Below are 18,398 nucleotides of genomic sequence, written 5' to 3' on the forward strand. Positions count from 1 at the left end.
CAATCAACTTTTGATCAGTCTCTTCAAATTCACTCCTCTGAACCCCTGCAATACTTTTTCTACATTGCAGCCAGGATGAGCTTTTCAAAAGGGTAATAACATTATGTCGATCCCCACTTTTACAATTCTTCACAGGATTCCCACTTCTAGTTGCTAAAACACCACATTCTCACCATCACCTGTAAGGCGTTTACCTTTGTGCCTAGCTTCCCTCACGCACTCTTATGCTCCACACAGCCACATTCCCTGTCCTCCTACCAGATCCTCACACAGTCTTCCTTCTGCCCACAATGCTCTTCTCCAGGCCCAGGCATCACGTCGTAGCTCAACAGCAATGTCCTGGAGACAGCCTTTCTTATCCAAATGATGAGGTAAAATCCCCTCCATAGCACCTTCCACAACTGTAATTCCACATGCAGCTGTGTCGTGTGATTAACTCCTCCCTCCACCGCCAAGCTTCAACTTCCATGATGGACTGACCCTCAACTATTTTTGCCCTCTGTTGTATTCCCAGTTCCTAATTCACTGCCCGGCACATGAAAATGAGTAATACATTATTTATTCTTCCTTCCCTCCCTGTCACACATAAACTGGACCAATAAAGAGGACATTATAATGAGACTTTTATTTGGTAACGAAATATTTCATGAATAAATAATTAAAGAGGTACTTGAGCTGGTTCACGAACCATGAACAGAATTAGAAGAAGCAAAAGGAAAGAGAAAAACATTCAAGTGGAAAGAACTTCACTTAAAAGAATGTTCAATTAAACAATTGTCCCAGACAGCAGCCACAGGGGTGGAATTTTCTCTTCCCGTTCCCTTTCATATCAACATACCTGGCAAAGAAAATGTAAAGATGTTTGCCCTGGAAAGAGAAACGTCACTCTAATACCTGTAGTCACTGCAAGGCATTCTCATAAACTGCAACCTGCTAGGGAGAAGACCTCAAAATATGCCAGAGAAGAGCTGATGAAGCTGCAAGGTAACCATGAAGTATGAAGTCAGCCACCTCTATAAACTCATGCAGAAATAAAACTTTTTTATGTGGAACTAATGTGGGATCGAGAGATTTTCCATGTTGTAAAGTTTTCCACCTGATCAGATCCAACCATACAAGGAAACAGCTACACGTACTCCTGCACAATTCTTTACGTCTGAGGTTAATGAATATTTAAACTCAATCAATCCTGCTAAGAGTTTATAGACTCATTCTCTAAACATAATGGCTTATAGAAGAAAGCTAAATAACTGCAATGGGATGTCTGGGTGAAATTCAGAGAGCAGCAGTTGTGGTACAGAGCATCAAAGCAGGAGTGAACCTTTTAATCAGAAGTGGGTTTAACGCTGAGAGTAGCACTTCCTCGTCTCTTTGAGAGGAAGAAACTAAGAGAACAAAGACTGGTGGATTCTGACCAATAAGACATTTTATTTCTTCTACAAAGACATAATAATAACAAAACACAGGACCACTGCAGAGGATGGGGAAAGTACATAGCAGGGAAAAGCTTTAGGTTACAATTAACAACCCAATTAAAATTAAGAAACAACATATACTCTTAATTATTTGAATCAGGAATTCCCAAAGATAAGGGGCTCCATCAGGTTTCCAATAAAAACTAAAAATCCTGCCTTTCTTTAAAAAAATCATTCATACAAACAATTGCTTTCATATCCTTTTAAAGGTGAAATTTTGCCACTTACATAAAGACTATTTTACCTTGTACAATGCTTACAGTTGGGTCTCTTCCACTCAATGGGTTAAGGGAAATTTACTACTCTCTAAACAAGGGCTTCTCAACTGCGGTACAATTAACAATTGGGACCAGATGATTTTTTGTTGTGGGGCGCTGTTCTGCACATTATAGGATAATTAGCAGCATTCCTGGCTTCCACCCATGCAAATTTTAATGGCACTACCCAATGCCCCAATGAGAAATATAAAACGTATCTCCAAATATTGCCACATATGCCCTGGGGAGCAAAATTTGCCCACAGTTGAGAACCACTGTTTTAAACAAGCCATCTGTCTATTGCAGAGATTTCAAAGGGTTAAGCATCTGTGTTGGTTCATTTAAAATTATGCTTGACTAATATGGAATCCATAAAACTAACACCATTACAAAAAGTATAATGTGCCAGGCTCTTTGTTCTCTGAAATAAACTAGACTACTTCAAAGCATTGCCCAAAACAGTAATTCCACAGATGTTTGAAGCTGAATTAGGAAAACAGAAGCAAATATCCTGAAAATCTCAGTGTTTACTGGCAACCCCAGAAGGCGGTCAGGAGCACCAGTACACACTGGTGACCCTCTGGTCACGGGGCCAAGTGCAAGTTTCTGTTGCCACACAACTAAAGAGAAAACCTGGTGTCCACAAATGCCAAGGGCAAGAGAAACCAAATGCCTGATCTGAAAGGGGGAAAATCCCTAAACTCACCTTCCCAAAGCATGGCTATAAAAGTAAACCAAGAAAGGAAAGGATAAATATAAAAAGGAAGCAGATGAATCAATAAAATGTGGTACATCCATAGAACAGAATATCATTCAGCAATTAAAAAAATGAAGTACTGACATGTATTACAACATGGGTGAACCTTGAAAGTATTATGCTAAAGAAAAGAGCCAGTCACAAAGAACTACATATTGCATGGTTACATCTGTCTAGAAACAGCAAATCCACGGTGAAGAAAAGCAGATTAGATTAGTGGTTGTGTAGGGCTTAGGGAAAGAGATAAAGGAGCAGTGACTGCTATGGTTTGGGGGTTTCTTTGGGGGCTGACGAAAATGTCCTAAAATTGACTGTGGTAATGATTGCTATTATCTCTGAATACACTAACAGCAGTTAAAGTGTACACTTCAAGTAGGTAAATTATATGATACATGACTTTTATCTCAATAAAGCTATTTAAAAAAAAAAAACAAACCTACAGGCCAGGCACAGTGGCTCACACCTGTAATCCCAGCACTCTGGGAGGTGGAAGCAGGTGGATTGCCTGAGCTCATGAGTTCAAGTCCAGCCTGAGCCAGAGCAAGACCTTGTATCTAAAAATAGCCAGGCATTGTGGTTGGCACCTGTTGTCTCAGCTACTTGGGAGGCTGAGGCAAGAGAATCACTTGAGCCCAGGAGTTTGAGGTTGCTGTGAGCTGTGATGCCCTGGCACTCTACCAAGGGTAGCAAAGTCAGACTCTGTCTTTAAAAAAAAAAAAATCCCACAAACATACAAACACAGGCAGCAACATTACCAACTAACAAGAAAACGCTCAGGCTTCATTCACTACAGCCAAATAAAAACACATCTGGCTATAAAATACATAAAAATGAGCTTTACTTCTGCAATTGAGAAAAAATACTCTTTAAAGCTGTGAAAATGTACTTAATTAAACAAGTAGACAGAGTTTTATTTTGTATAACACTGAGAATAAAAGAGAACTTTCTTTGCACCATGTAATCTTTAATATACAGGAATTCTTGGTCACGCGTACTACTTCTATACATAACATGTTCAAAAGTAGATAAGTTGGACAGGGTTTCTTTCAGTTTGCAGAGCTCCAAGATTCAAAATAATCTGCAACCACAGCACATAAGCTCTCAGCATGTGATGAAGGGAAATGACGGGGTGAATTTTATACTTAACTTAATACAATTACACTTCACACATACAGGAAAAATCAAAAGCATTCAAAATGCACTTCTAATCCATGGGTACAAATTATTTCAAGGGAAAAATGGAACCATAACTCACCACAGCAATCCTAAACACTTAGAATCTCTAAATTCTAGACTAAAAAAGCAAAACAGGTCCAACTAAAAGCGTAAGTCTTATCCAAAACTCAATTTGCTGTTTTCTATGTGTGACCACTTTAACTGGATGCGATTGATTCTCTCTAGGTTGACCGAATGTATTCACCCTGCTATCTCTGTCAAGTGATGTCATTCAAATAGAAAAGCAGAGAGTCACTAAAACTAGTCAATTCTAGATGCCAGCAACTAGTGAATGACCAGTGAGGACAGAGGTGAGGAAAGTCCCAGAGCCTGGACACAACACTTAAGTGTCGTAGTTATAACACTGATCATCAAATAAAGATCCATGTCCAGAGCAGATTCTCTGCCAATCCCTTCCACAGAGCTCGCACTGTGTATTGAGCTATGACCAGGACACATGCAGCCTGTAACAAGTCTAGTGGGGGAGCAAACAAATGCTACACACACACTGCTTCAGAGGGCAGTAAGCCCCACAGAGAAAAGCAAAGCTGGGTAAAGGGCATGGAGGGTCATTAATTTATTAAAGGTGATCACTGACAAGGGAAGGAAGCAAAGCACAAGTTACGTGGTCATATAGGCGGAAAGTATTCCAGGCAAAGAGAAAAGCAACTACAAAGCTGACTGAGGGAGAAGCCCACCAGGCAAGTCTAAGCAATAACAAAGAGTCACATGACTGAAGCAGTCAGGGCCAAGAAAAACAAGTCAGAGACAGAGGGGTAACTGGGCAATAAGAGAAAAGTAAGAGAAGTAAGAGAAAAGCCAGGGCAGAGTTTTGCACAGAGAAAGAGCAGACTCTCTCTAGCTCCTGTAGGTTTAAGAAACTATTAACTTGCCACTGTTGTAGAAGCAGTGAAGGTCAGATTCTTCACATTCTGCAGAGAGCCATCAGAATCTGCTGACAGACTGGATGTGGTAAGGAGACGAAGAGGAAAGTCAAGGAAGACACCACGGTTTGACCATGAGCAACTAAAAGAGTTGCCGTTTACTGCTATGGGGAAGAAAGGGGAAAGCGGGGATTGTGTTTGAATGTATCCAGATGCCCAGTAGACATCCAAACTGCAATACATGCACAGGCCCAGTGGTCAGAACACTCCAAGCTAGACAGGACTCCAGAAGTCCTCAGCACACAAGCAGTGCCACTAACCACGGGGCTGGGTGGTATGAAAACCAACTACAGAGTTGTAATATTCAAAATCACAAAAGAATACTTTGAACCAAATAGGATATTATGGACAGGCCAAGTAAGTTTGCGATTGCTGGTGAAGCTACAGTGATAGGATGACAGAAAGACAATACGAGGAATATGCTCTGAAAAACCTGAGCTGAAAACAATATGCTGTTTTATTCACAGAGAAGCTCTCTCTATATATAACAGTTGCCCGTGGACAAACTCCACATTGATGTTACCAAACACTGTATTTAATAAAATCCAGGCTGCTGCAGTCCTTCCCACCGCAGGAGGACACACAGGATGGGAACATCTCCCCCTGCCGTCTCACAGGGAAATACATCTCTCTTTTGTTGAAATAAAACCTGCCACAGGCCTTTCTGTGCTGATGAATTAAGGGAAGAAACTGAATTATAACCTTGCAAATTAATTAAAAGTTACTGAATCTTTTTTTAAAAAGCATTCTTAACATTTTTGAGGTTCTAAATTAAAAAGTTTAATGTCCCGGGCGGCGCCTGTGGCTCAAGGAGTAGGGCACCGGTCCCATATGATGGAGGTGGCAGGTTCAAACCTAACCCTGGCCAAAAACAATAAAAAGTTTAATGTCTACATAAAAAGAGAAGAAGAAAACATGTAAGGACTAAGTACATGAATTGAAAATAAAAGTTCAACTCCAGAAATAAAGAGACTGAATAGGTTCACTAGTGATGTTTAGTTGGTGTCACAATTTGAAAACAAAAATTAAGTCAAATAAAGCAACATTTATAAATGCTTTAGAAAAGCATACCTTTTTTTTTTTTTTTTTTGTAGAGACAGAGTCTCACTTTACCGCCTTCAGTAGAGTGCCATGATGTCACAGGACTCACAGCAACTTCTAGCTCTTGGGCTTCCGCGATTCTCCTGCCTCAGCCTCCCAAGTAGCTGGGACTATAGGCACCCGCCACAACGCCCGGCTATTTTTTGGTTGTAGTTCAGCCGGGGCTGGGTTTGAACCCGCCACCCTCGGTATATGGGGCCAGCGCCCTACTCACTGAGCCACAGGTGCCACCCAGCATATGGTTTTTAAATACTCAATATAAAAAGGTTTAGGCTGGGCACAGTGGCTCATGCCTGTAATCCTAGCAGTCTGGGAGGCCAAGGTGGGTGAACTGCCTTAGCTCAGGAGTTCGAGACCAGGCTGAGCAAGAGTGAAATTCCATCTCTACTAAAAATAGAAAGACTAGCCAGGTGTTGTGACAGGTGCTTGTCCCACCTACTCGGGAGGCTGAGGCAAGAGGATTGGCTGAGCTCAGGAGTTTGAAGCTGCTGTGAGCTAGGTGGAGGTCACATCTCTATAGCCCAGTGGCAAAACCTCTAAGGAAAAGGAAAGAGGGGAAAGGGAAAGGAAGGGAAAGAGGAAGCAAGCACAGGCATACAAAGTGCAACCTACAGTTCCCCCTGAAGATGTCATTAATAACCTCTCTGGTTACTCAGCCTCTGTCCTATTGGCATCTGGCCCCAGTATGTTAACCTCACTACAGTTTCCTTTCAACATAAAAATAATTTGCAAGAATATGCCAGCACCCTTGTACCAGGTGTTTACAACAAAAAATTTTAATGCTAGTTGTTCAAAGTCAAATACTAATTCTATCTGCAAAAAAAAAAAAAAAAAAAAAACTTTGAAATATGTAATCAGCAATAATTAGAGCTGGAGGGCAGAATGACTACAATCAGATGAAGGAAAGAATGATTTTCATTTCCACCCTTCTGATAAAGGGGGAACAGCCACACATTCAGGAATAAAATAGTCGTTATCTTTATAAAGGAATTTAATTTATCACAATAAGCTTCAGAGGACGATACAATGGTCCCACCTCACAGATAACATACCCCGGTCCTGCTCAGCATGTACCATGTACAGTATTCTCTAATAAAAACTCCTTTAACCCCCCTGCCCCCCACCAGGCGCACCTGGGAATCAGAAAGAACATCAAGTCTGTATCACGGGTTTCCAAAATAAACATGACTCCTCTCTAAAGTAAGCACCTGTCAAGATCTTGGAAAGAAGGTCACTGTTGAGAAAACCATTAATTTGTGAAACAAACAAGGGTATCCAAAAGTGCCAAAATAGGAAAAACTAAGTATCATGTCTTTTTAAAGAATGGGGTGAAAAAGTTCAATGCTATAAATATTTTTATATCAAAACACACCCTAATTAAATCTGTAGCAAATTTAAAATGCAGGCTTTTATTAAATATGTACAAAATTACAGCTTTTTCCATTGATCAATAGCCTATGAGAGGCCTCATCTTTACACTTATAAATTATTCACTAGACTGAAAGGTAACCTTTTGCTTTATGGACCTGAAACAACCTGAATATTAGCATTAGAAGGAAAGTAAGACAGACTCCTTTCTCAGGGTGTTTAAAAGGAGAGACAACTGTGTCTTCAGAGCTTTGCCAACTACGTTTTTAAATATGAAAGCAACTGAAAAGGATCCCACTTATGAACAGTAATCACAGTAAGACTGAGCAGGAGCAAGAGAGGCAGACACCGCAGTCCTCCAGAAGCAAGCTCATCTTCTTTATTTAACACAGCCATTCTTTTCTAAGCCTTCATCTCATTGTGTAGATAAAAAAGGTAATAGAGCAACTGCCAGATTAAAGAAGGTCTATATTCCAACTGTTCAAAGTCAAGTTCCCTTGACAAAGTTCCTCAATGGTTCTCCATGGAAAAATTAAATCTACATGCAAAATATTCATTCCATACTCCAGAACCATAAAAACATCAAAACCTCCAGTTTATTGTCCACTCTAAATGTATACTGAAGAACTCCAGTTGTTAGTGACGGCTAAGATAAGCAGGAAAAGGCAATATTCACTGCTAGAGAACATAAATCCCCGAATCAACCAACAAACGCAACCTAAAAAGCTGAAACATGAATGGAGCACGGGGTTATAACAGCATTCCCCAAAGAAACCTTCTTCCTCACTTCAGCAAACAGAGGAATCTCTTCTCAAAAGCTTTTAATAGAAAAACTGCCACTTCTGATTAAAGTTAATTCGATCCAATCCGTGGGGCCTGGGATCCCTTTCTTTACTCTCCTCCCTACTTTACCTTTCAAATTCCAAACTGACTAACAATTTAACTAACTACCTAGAGATTGGTGCCATTTTCAGCAGCTGGTAATTTACAGTATTGTTTTAATCAGTGGGATGTGTTACTTTTTCCCTAAGGTCTGTCACTTTTCATATCTTTTAAACAAACAAGTGACATGATAGAGAACAGGATGCACTTTTATAATATTACGTAATTTTAGAATTGTGCAGAAAAGGCTAATAGTAAACAGCAGTTCATCAAAGCAATAAAAACCCCAGAGAAGTGCCCAGTAAAGATTTTTAGGCACCCTGTGCTCATGTCCACACGTATACTAAAATTGGAACGATACAGAGAAGGTTAGCATGGCCCCATGCAAATTCATGAAGCATTCCGTATTTTTTAAAGTATCCAATGCACTCAATACTAGTATGAAACCAATATATAAACAAATACATGCACACATGAAAGAAAAACACAAGTATAGTCTAGCAAGGGGAATGGGAGAGGAGGGAGAAGAGGGAGGGGATCAGAGAAGAGAGAAAAGAGGGAAGGGGAGAGAAGAGGGAGAGGAGGGTACGCGGTGGGACCGGAGGGTACGCGGTGGGACCTCACCTAACGTGCACAATGGGGGAGTGTTCAGCACACCCAGGGTGAAGGGCCCAACTACAACTTGGAATTTTACCTTAGAAATGAAAACAATGTAACCTAACCAACTGTACCCTCATATTAATCTAAAATAAAAAATAAATTAATTTTTAAAAAATTGTTTTTAGGCACCCGAGAGCCTCCATTGCCAGATCCACACCTAAGCTAATCCTGGTTTCCACTAGCGTCAAAAACTGTATGTAGGGTACATGTTTAGTGGCGACACCATTAACCTTTTCTATAGATTTTAAGCTTGGCAATCAACCACTTAGGAATCAAAGACAGAAATGACAATGACGTCAGGACTCTAGCTTCAACAACTGGGGGCAAGCAGGGTAAAGAATGATGCATGTTAACTGCCTGAGAGAGAAGGGTATGCAGAAATCTGGGAGGGTGACTGGTGAATTAAAAAAGAGATTTAAGGACGATGCCTGTGGCTCAAGGAGTAGAGCACCAGCCCCATGTACCAGAGGTGGTGGGTTCAAACCCGGCCTTGGCCAAAAACTGCAAATAAATAAATAAATAAAATTGGAAAAAATATATTTAAAAAAAGATTTAAATTTTGAAAAGTATTGGTGGCTGGGCATGGTGGCTTATGCCTATATTCGCAGCACTTTGGGAGACTAAGGCAGAAGGGTTGGATATTGGAATATTTGTATTATACTTACAGTTGAACATTTCAAATCTGAACATCAGAAATCACAAATCCAAAACACTCCCTCCGATAAGCATGTCCTTTAGGTATCACGTTGGCAATCAGAAAGTTTCAGATTTTTGGAGCACTTCAGATTTCGTGTTTCCAGATTCGGGATGCTCAACTTTTCCTCCTAAAGTTCACATGTTCCACCGTCATATGAAGGGTTTAAGAAGTCAGTAAGACTCACGTGTGTGCCTAAAACTCAGCTGGTCTGCCCGAGACCCCCTGAGCACCAACCCTAGTCCTCACACGGCCCCCTTCAGCCCCCTTCAGCCTCCAACAGGATGAAAGAAACTATCATGAACCAAGAGAAACTTGCCAAACTGCACGTACAAGTATGCATTGGTGGGAAAGGAACTGCTCGCAGAAAGAAAAAGGTGGTTCATAGAACAGCTACAGCAGATGATAAAAAACTTCAGTTCTCCTTAAAGAAGTTAGGGGTAAACAGTATCTCTGGTACTGAAGAGGTGAATATGTTCACAAACCAAGGAACAATGTGTCAAGGGCCCAGGACTGGCCAGGTCTCGAGCCTGGCTTAACTAGGTTCCAGACGAGGACTGCTAAGCTACCTCGCTCAGGAACACTTTCTCTTAGGTGCCTGAAGGCTGTCTGCTTCAGCTGGAGAGAGAGAGAGAGAAAAGCAGTCTTAGAATAGATAGATCTTATAGTAGAGCTTGGTGATCTTCAGCAGAGAGACACCGTGCTGGGGTTCTGCAGGCAGGAGAGGAGACAGAGTCAGAGTAAGCGGGTCCATGATAGAATGCGCATGCTCCGACTGCCCTCTCCTCCAGCCTAATATAAGGCTGATCTCGTGCCTCTCAACACAACAGGTGCAGAGACTGCCAATTCACCACTGCTCTCATCTTGCAAGCTCTCATGCTTGTTAGGAGCACTAAATCCCTCTCCATGCCCTTTGCACCAAGGTGTTCCATTATCGAGCTATATAGGTAGTTCTTATAACTCTCACTCCTCCTAGCCATAGGCTATACAGGCTGCTACAACAGTGACCCACTTTACCAACCTTAGCTAAAGTTCAGACATCTCTGGTAGCAAACACTTTCACCATGACAGGCCATGCTGAGACCAAGCAGCTGACAGAAACGCTACCCAGTGTGGTGCAGACCGTCTGGCCAGCTTGCGGAGCGGGCTGAAGCTCTGCCTAAGCAGCTATCTGCGGATGGAAAAGCACCACTTGCTCTGGAGAGGATGATGATGATGAAGTTCCAGATCTTGTGGAGAATTTTGATGAGACTTCCAAGAATGAGGCGAACTGAACTGAGTCAACTTCTGAAGATGAAACTTGAAGAAGTTACTGGGAGCTGCTATTTTATATTATGACTACTTTTTTAAATTGTTTTTGTTTATGGATCTAATAAAATCTAGATCCCTAATATTTTTAAGCCCAAGCCCCTTAGACATTGCAGCTATTTTCAGTTTTTGCTTATACATAATTCATTCTTTGCAGGTAATTAAGCTAAAAAGGCCTGGGAATAAAGTTTGGAAAAAAGGTTAATAAAGTTCTTTGCCTAGTGAAAAAAGGAAAACAAGAACTAGGTAAGAAAACTGTTCAAGTTTGTTATCAACAAATTAAACAGTCACAGCAGATTTCCCACTGATCTCTACATTACAAAATTTATAAATGATAAAGACCAACTCTCATTTTTTCCTAGGAACAGAATGTAAGCCATGCACAAAAATAACAAAATCTTACAATTTAACTGCACTTAACTAACCCTAGGAGTTCTTGGTGGGAATCTGATTCCCCCAGACACTGGCATATCAGCGTATGTCTTAACCATTGATTGGGTTTTAGAAAAGTAACGTAAAAATTCCAGCTGGCCCTTTTTCCCATGTTAAAGACTCACCTCCTGCTGGACGGCAGTGGTCCTTGCTACTAAGGAGGCTGAAGCAGGCAGATCACCTGAGTCTAGTTCTGCACTGCAGTGCACTCTGCCCATCACAGCCTGGCGTCAATATGACCTCCCAGGAGCGGGGGGACCCCTATGGAGGGGTGGGGTAAACTGGCCCAAGATGGGAATGGTGCAGCTCCGAGACTCACCTCCAATGAAGAACCATATAAAAAGAATGATTCTGTTCACAAAACCCACTTAAATGTTTGTGAAGGGTGCTGAAGGACTAAATAAACCAAGTCATGTATTTCTTACTTAAAAAAAAAAAAAATTTTTTTAGAGAATCTGTCAGTAACAAGAAAGGAATCAACCCCCTCAAGCGAGTTATTAAATTAAAATGTAAATAAACTGAACTACCAAGAAAGGAAAACAGTAACAAGAAAAATGAGACTCTGATCGCCTAAAACTACTTAGGGTGCCAAGGCAACAGAAATACGTCTGGCCTCAGCACACTCTCACCACAGCCCAGGCTCCAACCCAAGGACAAAAGGCAGGTTTTGCCTGTGGTCACCAGACACTACCAACCAACCAATGGTACAAGCACCATTCCAGGAAGACAAGCAAGCAAGTGGTTATTACTGGTCACTAATCCAAGCTACACAAATTGGACGAAGGCATCTGGGGCAGTTCTGTAAATCTCCTTCCACATTTCCAGTGCCCTCCTTTGTTTTAAACCTCAACTCCTACTCTCTACAAACAGAAGGGCCATCTACCTTTTGTCTCCATTTTTAATATCTTCACTCAAGACCTTCTGAAAAAAAATCATGTCAAGCCCAATTTCCTCCCTCAATGAAGTATCCCTCCAGACCCCTCTACACAGCCCTGCTCCCCCCAACTCCCCAACACATGCCTCCTCTGCACCCCCCTCCACTCCAGCTAGCCTCCCGCCTTGGCTCACAGTGCGTGTACTGCGAGCTCAGTAAGCGTCTACGAGGAACTGAACATCACTCACATCCCCTTCAAGCCCTACACGGTCTGAGAGGTGATTTCTGATACTTCCAACCCATGCCATGTCATTCTTGCCCTTCTTTAATTCCTTTTGTAATAACGGCCTGTATTTGACAGGTTAGCATCCTAACATATACGACTAACACAAAATACCTTATTATTTACTAACTCAAATGTCTCATACATTGTCTCCCATCATTCTTCTCTATAAGGCTCAACTGACAGGATACACCCTTGTCCTTCCTAGCTTTATAATAATGGATTACTCAATTTCTCGACCAAGATTTCAGAGTCTTCACTGGCAAAATGAAGATGATAGTAACATAACATACCTCAGGAGTTGTGAGGAATAACTAAAATAACCTCTGTAAAACACCAGTTCACAAAATGGCTAGCAATATAAGCTGCTCCTTAAGTGTCAATCAACTCTGCTGATAACACTGTCTCTACAAATAGAAAACTTAGCCAAGCACAGGGCTTGTGCCTATAATCCCAGCTCCTTGGGAGGCTGAGGCAGGAAGATGACTCGAGCCTAGGAATTTGAGGTTGCTGTGAGTTACGAGGACACCATGGCATTCCACGGCCCAGGAGAGACAATGTGACCCTCCTAAACACACACACTGCTGATAACAAACCATGTGCTTCAAATCTTTAGAACTGAATGCACAGAGTCATTCAATAAACCTTTGGCAGAAAAAACGTATCTAGAACACACCTAGCCGATCCTAGGAAAGCTCTTTTAGTTTGCATTGTTTAATAGTAAGCTGTCAGTTCTCGAGAAGCCTGCCTTGACTCCTCAACACCCTCCAAAGGGCTGCTCAGGCCTCTGGAAGCCAAACTCAGATTGCTCATACGTAGGAAGAGAGGCAACAGGGAAGACTCACAACTTGGGGCAGGAATGCTTTATAAAACTTCTCTAAAATTTGAACTAAAAATGGTTTCCCATTATGTAACACTATGGAAATTCCTTTAAAATAATAATCAGGAGGTTCAGCGCCTGTAGCACAGTGGTGAGGGTGCCAGCCACATACACGGAGGGTGGTGGGTTCAAACTCGACCTGGGTCAGCTAAACAACAATGACGGCTGCAACCAAATAAATTTAAAAAAAAAATTGGGCATTGTGGCGGGTGCCTGTAGTCCCAGCTACTCAGGAGGCTGAGGCAGGAGAATCACTTAAGCCCAAGAGTTTGAAGTTGCTGTGAGCTGTGATGCCATGGAAGGCAACACAGTGAGACTTTGTCTCAAAAAAAAAAAAAAAAAAAAAACCAGGAGAGATCTCTCTCTTTTCTGAGTGACGCAGGGGGAGGAAGTGTTACCACAGGGTGGGGGTGGGAATGGGAGAGAAGGAGGTATTCAGGACATCAGTGGCCTTTTCATATAGACTTGGTGGAAAATGAGGAAAGCCAGATAAACTTACTTGTTCAGTGATTATTATTCTGATTTTTTGGTTATTTCATTAGAAGAAAATCAAAACAAAACCAAAAAACACCTTGAGAATATGCATACGCTGTATTTCTCTAGAACCCCTGGGCCACAGATTGATACTGTTCTGGGACTTGTTAGGAACCAGGCCACACAACAGAAATGAGCCACGAGGTGAGCCACAGGTAGGCTATATTAAGCAAGCAAAACGTCCTCTGCATTTATAGCCAGTCACCACTGCCTGCATCACTGCCTGAGCTCAGCAGCAGCATCAGACTCTCACGGGAGCACAAACCCTACTGTAAACTGCACACGAGGGATTAGACTGCGTGCTCCTTATGAGAATCTAATGCAGTAATTTCTCAATGTGCCTTTGAGAAGATCTTAGGTCTGCCAGAAACATTTTTAAAGATCATTAATCAAATTATTTTCAAAAGAAGTTGAAAGCATAGTATTTTTTTTTGATCACCAAAATTTAAGTGTGCCATAGACATTTGACTATAGGTGCAAGTGTGCTGTGCATAAAAAAAGGTTGAAAAACACTGATCTAATGCCTAATGATCTGAAGTGACGATTTAATGAGCTTGAATTATCCTGAAACCATTCCCAAACCCCATCTTGACTCCACAGAAAAATCATCTTCCTGGCCAGGTGTGGGGGATCATGTGAGTAATCCTAGCACTCTGGAAGGTGGACGGCTTGAGCTCAGGAGTTCAAGACCAGCCTGAGTAAGAGTGAGACCCCATCTCTACTAAAAATAGAAAAAATAGCCAGGTATGGTAGCAGGTATCTGTAATCTTAGCTATTTGGGAGGCTGAGGCAGGAGGATCACTTGAACCCAGGAGTTTGAGGTTGCTGTGAGCTAGGCTGATGCCATGGCATCTACCCAGGAAAACCGAGTGAAACTCTGTCTCAAAAGCAAAACAAACAAAAAGCATCTTCCATGAAACCGGTCCCCAAAAGGCTGGGGACCACTGCTCTAGAGCACTTCCTTTCACTCTCTGAGTGCCAAGTACCAAGGATCTCTGAGGAACAAGGTCAGCCCTCTGGAGAAGAAGCCAAAATATAGGCAACTATTCCTTCTCCCCAAAGAAACTGAATCTAAGAAAGCAAACCAAATAGGTGGTGGGCTATCAAACAAATTCCCAGAGAATTACACCTTGACTGAAAAGGATTCCACAGAAAGTATTTCCAGAAGGACTTCGACAAAGGGAAGGAGCAATTCAAGAATAAGGACATCAAGCCATGTGGATGGGGGGAGGAAAGGGGAGAAGAGGGACAGACAGGAAGTCCGGGGGAAAGTCTTAGCTTTTAAGGCAGGAGAATCAGAACTGTGGCCTTCAAGGTAAAAAGGAAAGAGACTGAAATGTAACATCTATGTTTAAATGGGTCCTTGGGAGAACAGAAAGCGCTCAGCCAGGATAAAAGGAAAAGAAAGAATTGTACCACCTCAGCTCCCTGGTGGACTGTGAAAAACCTTAGCAATTTAGAAGTGAGAGGGCACCCTTTCATTGTGCACATCCAGCTCAGAATGGGAGCAGGAAACTGAAAACACTATAACCCAAGAAAAGGAAGACAGGTAAATATATAAAAGAATGAGAAGATGACTTCCCACTAATATGGGTCAATACTGCATACTGCAGGAATACCTGCCCCCTCCCCCCCAAAATCACTATTACACTATGTCCTCTACAAATGCTAAATGCAAGTCAAAATTCCATTGTCTGGACCACCTAGGTGGAGGGCCAGAGAAGGGAAGTAGGAAAGCATATAAAGCAAATAAAAGAACAGAACTTTTTAAATATTTCATAAAATAATTATAAATACCAAGAGATAGAAATGCTAAAAATGATAGGGGAGGGCGGCGCCTGTGGCTCACTCAGTAAGGCACCGGACCCATATAACGAGGGTGGCGGGTTCAAACCCGGCCCCGGCCAAACTGCAGCCAAAAAATAGCCGGGCGTTGTGGCAGGCGTCTGTAGTCCCAGCTACTGGGGAGGCTGAGGCAAGAGAATCGCTTAGGCCCAGGAGTTGGAGGTTGCTGTGAGCTGTGTGAGGCCACGGCACTCTACCAAGGGCCATAAAGTGAGACTCTGTCTCTACAAAAAAAAAAAAAAATGATAGGGGAGTCTGGGGAGATCCCTAGAAACCAATCTCATAGGCTTTTAAAACCATTCATCTTCTACTTGACAAGAAATGCTAACAGAAACCATCCAGTAAGAAAACAGATGAGGGGAGGATGAGGGGAGGGGAGGAGAAGACAGCAGGGAACAGCCTGCACAACCTCTCCAGCACACAGCTCATCCAGGCGTGCCAGGGCACTTCCAAACCAGACCAAAAGGGAATTTTATATAATAGGAATAAATTAGAAGGATCTCGTACATGACTATTCATATCCTAAATAATTTAAAATAACCAGGGAGTCTTCCTCTTAATATTTTTGTCAGGTGCTCTGAAAATACGGTTTTGGAAGCCAGAGCATACCTATTCATCTCAAAAGGGAAGCTAGCCGGTTCTTCAGGTTAGCTAAGCATTAATTTCTATAGTAAATATTTGACTTTAGAACATTTAACACTATGGCAAAAGGGCAAATATTTACTGAGTTTAATCATTCTCTATGTATTATTCTACTTGCCCTGTAAATACAAAATGTGAGGTGAAATCTAAAAATCATAATGCCTATATTTGGCCACAGATTGAAATATGCAATTAAATATCTCAACAAAATTTGAGATTGGGTAACATTTTTTTTTTTTTTTTGTAGAGACAGAGTCTCACTGTACCGCCCTCGGGTAGAGTGCCGTGGCGTCACACGGCTCACAGCAACCTCTAACTCTTGGGCTTACGCGATTCTCTTGCCTCAGCCTCCCGAGCAGCTGGGACTACAGGCGCCCACCACAACGCCCGGCTATTTTTTTTGTTGTTGCAGTGTGGCCGGGGCTGGGTTTGAACCCGCCACCCTCGGCATATGGGGCTGGTGCCCTACTCACTGAGCCACAGGCGCCGCCCTATAAAGATAATTTTTTTTTTTTTGTAGAGACAGAGTCTCACTGTACCGCCCTCGGGTAGAGTGCCGTGGCGTCACATGGCTCACAGCAACCTCTAACTCCTGGGCTTCCGCGATTCTCCTGCCTCAGCCTCCCTAGTAGCTGGGACTACAGGCGCCCGCCACAACGCCCGGCTATTTTTTTGTTGTTGTTGCAGTTTGACAGGGGCTGGGTTTGAACCCTCCACCCTCGGCATATGGGGCCAGCGCCCTACTCGCTGAGCCACAGGCGCCGCCCAAGATTGGGTAACATTTTAATCACAAGACTTCTATTAAATCCAGAAAATAAAACTGAAATTTATCTGTAACATTTAGTTCATTAAATATGAAATGTCTGATTTTCAATCAATGGGTTATTTTTTTCTCAAACAAGAAGCAGTACAATTAATCAAAGTATGTGCCTAATCTATCGACATAGTTTTGCTGTCTTAATGATAGCTTGTATGTGCCAGCAGCGAAGCCTGGAGCACAAGTGGTGATGAAATCGTAAAAGGCATTTTCCATAGCTTGTTGAGAAGTGAATATTTTTCCTTGCAAGAAGTGGTCGAAAGCCTGGAAGAAGTAGTAGTCAGTTGGTACAAGGTCTGGTGACTATGGCGGATGACAGAGTGTTTCCAAGTCCAGATTCTGTAGTTTGCACAACGTTGTTTGTGTGACATGTGGTCAAGCACTGTCATGCAAGAGGATTGGCCCATCTCTACTGACCAATCTCTTCTATTTAATCTCAAACATCCTGATTATTTTGTCCAATTGGTTGCAGACATCTTCTATAATCAATCAACAACGTTTCATGAAGCTACAGTGATGATACCAGCACTGGACCACCAGACTCCATTAACTTTTTTTGATGAATATTTATCCACCCATTGTGGCCAATGCTTGTGACTGTCCAAAAGAATCCATTTTTCATCACAGGTAACAATATAGTATAGAAATGGTTCCCCTTTATGTCATGACAGCAAAGAAAGGCAAGACAATTTCTCTTCTGACGCTTGTCTAATTCACGTGGAACCCATCTATCTACCTTCTTTACTTTGCAAATTTGTTTCAAATGATCCAATGTTGTTTGAACAGAAACACCAAATCCTGTTGATAATTCACATATAGGTTGGGATGGATTCTATTTCACTACAGCTTTCAGCTCATCACTATCCATATCCACGTTGGTCTGAGGTCACCTACGTGGCTCATTTTCAACATTGAAATCACCAGAACTACTCAAACCATCAATGTTCTGTGCATTCGTGAGCCATACCCTTCCCAAACACTCCACTGATATTTCAAGCTCTTTGTGTTGCATTAGTTCCAAGAGGGAACTCATATTCAAAAGTAACACAAATCTCTGACTTATCCATGGTTTCACAAAAATTGCTCTTAAAAAAAAGAAAAATTTTGGGGCGGCACCGTGGCTCAGTCGGTAAGGCGCCGGCCCCATATACCAAGGGTGGCGGGTTCAAACCCGGCCCCAGCCAAAATGCAACCAAAAAATAGCCGGGCGTTGTGGCGGGCGCCTGTAGTCCCAGCTACTCGGGAGGCTGAGGCAGGAGAATGGCTTAAGCCCAGGAGTTGGAGGTTGCTGTGAGCTGTGTGAGGCCACGGCACTCTACCGAGGGCCATAAAGTGAGACTTTGTCTCTACAAAAAAAGAAAAAGAAAAATTTTGGGTCGGCATCCATAGCACAGTGGTTATGGCACTAGCCACATACACCAAAGTTGGCG

General features: G+C 42.2%; 1 protein-coding gene and 2 pseudogenes across 5 annotated transcripts in view; 2 read left to right on the forward strand and 1 right to left on the reverse strand.

Moving 5' to 3' along the window:
• The window catches only part of RERE (arginine-glutamic acid dipeptide repeats), a 413,923-nt gene that overhangs the window by 267,233 nt on the left and 128,292 nt on the right, over window positions 1–18,398 (reverse strand). The window lies entirely within an intron of this gene.
• Window positions 8,322–8,411, forward strand: LOC128575671 (uncharacterized; annotated as a pseudogene).
• LOC128575478 (transcription factor BTF3-like) lies at window positions 9,638–10,627 on the forward strand (annotated as a pseudogene).

Source organism: Nycticebus coucang, chromosome 22 (genome assembly GCF_027406575.1).
Source record: "Nycticebus coucang isolate mNycCou1 chromosome 22, mNycCou1.pri, whole genome shotgun sequence".
Taxonomy (NCBI): Eukaryota; Metazoa; Chordata; class Mammalia; order Primates; family Lorisidae; genus Nycticebus; species Nycticebus coucang.